The sequence below is a fragment of the Halichoerus grypus genome, chromosome 4, assembly GCF_964656455.1.
Source record: "Halichoerus grypus chromosome 4, mHalGry1.hap1.1, whole genome shotgun sequence".
Taxonomy (NCBI): Eukaryota; Metazoa; Chordata; class Mammalia; order Carnivora; family Phocidae; genus Halichoerus; species Halichoerus grypus.
The window spans coordinates 28,949,990-28,954,105 of record NC_135715.1 but is presented as its reverse complement, the minus strand read 5'-3'; the positions used below and the strand labels follow the sequence as shown (position 1 = coordinate 28,954,105).

The window sequence follows — 4,116 nt, the reverse complement described above, 5'->3', positions numbered from 1 at the left end:
CACATATGAAAAGTCAATTTTTAAACGTGTGCTCCAGTAAATAACCAGGCAAGCTAAAATTGTTATGATTGATTGAAATAATTGATTGTCGCCTGCCAGCTTTACCTTTCTTAATTATAAAATACAATTTCCGTTTTGCGCTTTCCAACCCAAGGTTTACAAAAGCTGAGAGAACTCTTCTGCTCAGCCTCTGATTATATCAGCAGCACCACTTTTTCAGGCCCTATCAGATTGGGCTTGGATGATAATTACTTGGGAAGTGTTTGATCTCAATGATGAATACATGATTAGTTTTTCATGAAATCAGTCAACCACACCGCACAGCACTACTCATGTGAAACCTTGTTGATTTAGCTGTTAGAAAGCACACATCTCCCTCAGTTCAGATATGGGACATCCGTCTTTGGGGAAAAGAGGGTGGAAAAAGGGCAAGTTTATGGGTAATGATATTGCAGAGGCAGATATTTAAGGTTTGCTAATTTTCTTCTCAATTATACTCTTCTCTTACCTACTACATGACCACAGATTCCATCTCAGTTGTGGAATATATCTTTTCTTTAGAAAAAGGGGGGGTTTCATGACACCTTTGCTATCTCTCAACCCCTTAGAGGGTTTTGCCCTGATGAATAATATTTTATATGTGAAATGTTTATGTGATTTTTCACGGAGTGATAACCTCGCTACCGCTTAACTTTGATGAATTGTGATCACCGGTTCTCTTCACTAAAGTGCTTTTACACACCCCTCCCATAAATATATGGCTACTTTTCCTAAAAGGCCTGGGTTGAGGGTGTTTTGTTTCTTTGTTGATTTGTATCTCCTTGTGTGCATTTTTCTGTGATATAGGCTGTTTTTCCAAGAGTCAATGTTCCTTGCATTTTCTTAAATTTCGAGTCATCTAATACTCAGAGATCAGATAAAAGGATTCAATTGTCAGTCTTTACACAACATGCATTTGTTTAAAGAGGTAGAAGCATTGCACTTTGAAAGAAAAGGGAAATATATTTTATTTTCTGTATTTGCCTGACCTCACTGACTTTTATTTTTTATTTTTTTATTATGTCATGTTAATCACCATACATTACATCATTAGTTTCTGATGTAGTGTTCCATGATTCATTGTTTGCGTATAACACCCAGTGCTCCATGCAGTACGTGTCCTCCTAGGCTAACCATCACCAGGCTAACCCATCCCCCCACCCCCTCGCTGACTTTTAGAAAAGCCCTAAAATAAAGAATTCTGTAGAGTATTTTTCTAATGGAAGGATGCTTTCTAAAAATAAGATTTCAAGTCTTTAGCTTCAGTCTCATAATTAAAAACTTACTTTAAAGGAAGAGACCTTTATAGACCTTTATAGACCTGTATAGACCTTTCTTTTTCATTTGGATCATCCTCTTTTAAGAAAAATCCTCAACACATCAATTATATTTGAGCAAGATGCCTTAAAAAGTATGTCCAGTCTCACATTTAGGTCTTTCAACCATTTTGAGTCTATTTTTGTGTGTGGTGTAAGGAAATGGTCCAGTTTCTATGGACTCTCTTGAGAAACAAACTGAGGGTCCTAGAGGGGAGGGGGGTGGGGGGATGGGTTAGCCTGGTGATGGGTATTAAGGAGGGCACTTACTGCATGGAGCACTGGGTGTTATACGCAAACAATGAATCATGGAACACTACATCAAAAACTAATGATGGAATGTATGGTGATTAACATGACATAATAAAAAAAATAAACTAAAAAAAAAAAGTATGTCCAGTTCTTTGTGGGTAAAAGAAGGTGGAGATTTAGTAAGCAGGACTGAATATTTCAAAATCTAAGCCCGAGCTTTGATGCAATAACTGAGACACTGGGATTATTTCTCAACCTCGCCACTGTTGACATTTTGGACCAAATCACAGTAATTCTTTTTTTTTTTTTCTTCAAAGATTTTATTTATTTATTTGACAGAGAGAAACACACCGAGAGAGGGAACACAAGCAAGGGGAGTGGGAGAGGGAGAAGCAGGCCTCCTGCTGAGCAGGGAGCCCAATGTGGGGCTCGATCCCAAGACCCTGGGATCATGACCAGAGCCACCCAGGCGCCCCAGATCACGGTAATTCTTTGTTGCGGAGGCTGTCCTGTGCATTGTTGGATGCTTGGCCACTTTTGTGGCATCCACCTACTGGATGCCAGTAACACCCCCCTCACTCCAATCTCGACAGTCACTGGTGTCTCCAAACATTGCCAAGTGATCTATGGGAACAAAACCGCCCCCAACTGAGAACTACTACTTTAGACAAGAAAATTTGAGAAAGATGGGCTTACGTTATCCAAATAATTGCCTTTACTTCCTCTTACAGATAAGCTTATTTTTCTTATGGAGGGTGAAGAATGCTACAGACCTGTATCATTTCTTTAACAGAAGGGGAATCAGGCATTAATGCATGTTAATGAGACATATTTGTCCAGTAGATAAAGAAGAGACTCTGAATAATATGCAAATGCCAGTGACTAGTTACGACCACAGCCTCTCTTCATTTTTATAACAATGCAATTCTACAGCTGAAACTTAGCTTTTTGGATTAAAAAAAAGTAGAAAAAATACATTCAAAAAGTATAACAGTTAAAAGAGTAGACAGTTCGGGGCACCTGGGTGGCTCAGTTGGTTAAGCGACTGCCTTCGGCTCAGGTCATGATCCTGGAGTCCCTGGATCGAGTCCCACATCGGGCTCCCTGCTCGGCAGGGAGTCTGCTTCTCCCTCTGACCCTCCCGACCCTCCCCCCTCTCATGTGCTCTCTCTCTCAGTCTCTCTCTCTCAAATAAATAAATAAAATCTTTAAAAAAAAAAAAAAGAGTAGTTCATTGTGATAATAGGTTTTGAATAAATTTGATAAATTCTAACATTACAATTAGATCATTTTATTGATATAAACTGTCTAAACATATCCCTATTACACTAGAAAAATACATGATGTCTTCACAACACTGCGAATATAACCAAATTGAAAATGAGCAAAAACCATGGCATGCTTACAGGAAGATTACCCCAGTGCTGTGAAATCTTTGACTCCTCACGGAACTATTATCTCATTATTCTGATCCAAAGGAAGAACAGGCAGGCTGACAATAAAAAATTTAAAAAAATTTAAAAATTAAACTGTAGTGTAGTGCAATTTCTGTCATTTGGAACTAATGAATGCATTTCAGTATTGAGCAGCAACCACACTAGTAATTCTTTTTGTTGTTGTTGGTGTTATTACACAAACACCACTGATTTGGAGCAATAAATTTTAGGGCATGGCAGACTCATATTAGTATAATAAGCTCAAACATTCATTTCACATTAAGAAAACATATAGCCAACACTAGACCATCAAGATACCTATTTTTTTTCTTCCAACAGAACCACTTGGCTTTAAAAAGGAATCCACAGTACTTGTTGTATTTAAGTCTAAAATAAACCTGAAAAGCAACCATGCGAATTGGTTCTCTCATCACCACCGCCAAAAGTGTGGCTTGATTATTAGTGGAATTATTTATTGCTATTGAATATGATGTTGTTATCATTGGTTTGATTTTTTTTTCCTATGGTCTACTCAAACAATTCTTCAAGATCTCCAAATCAGGGTGTTGGGCGGTTCAAAGAATGCTTGCTTCAGTGGCACATATACTAAAATTAGAGCAATGCAGACAATATGAGCTTGACCACTGAACAAAGATGACATGCTAATTTGTGAAGCATTCTATATTTTTTAAAAGCCTTAATCACAGCTAAAGAAGCTAACATTCATTGAGTTTTTAAAATGAGATTTTTACAATGTGACAAGTGGGGCTATAAACTCTTTACATATATCATTTCATTTACTCTTTTAAAAACCCTATGAGGTAGGTGCCTTCATTACCCTGACTTGCAGATGAGGGACCTTTGAGGAAATGCAGCTGGGATTTGAGCAAGACAGGCTCTCTCTGGAATTTGCTCTCTTAACATTAGCCGATATATATCTCCTAATGTGTTTTATAACAGTGCACATGTTTCATCTTTTTTTTTGTTTACAATAAGTCTGTGACATAAGTGGTATACAATGGTTAAGTCACGTCTTTGATGAAGTGAGGCCCAGAAAGATTGAGTAATCAGCT

At 37.8% G+C, this 4,116-nt stretch overlaps 1 non-coding gene across 1 annotated transcript; it reads left to right on the top strand.

Moving 5' to 3' along the window:
* The first annotated feature begins 3,629 nt into the window (after positions 1-3,629).
* LOC118519468 (U6 spliceosomal RNA) lies at positions 3,630-3,732 on the top strand. The gene has a single exon (XR_004909173.1). It is a non-coding gene; the product is annotated as a U6 spliceosomal RNA (small nuclear RNA).
* Positions 3,733-4,116: the final 384 nt, after the last annotated feature.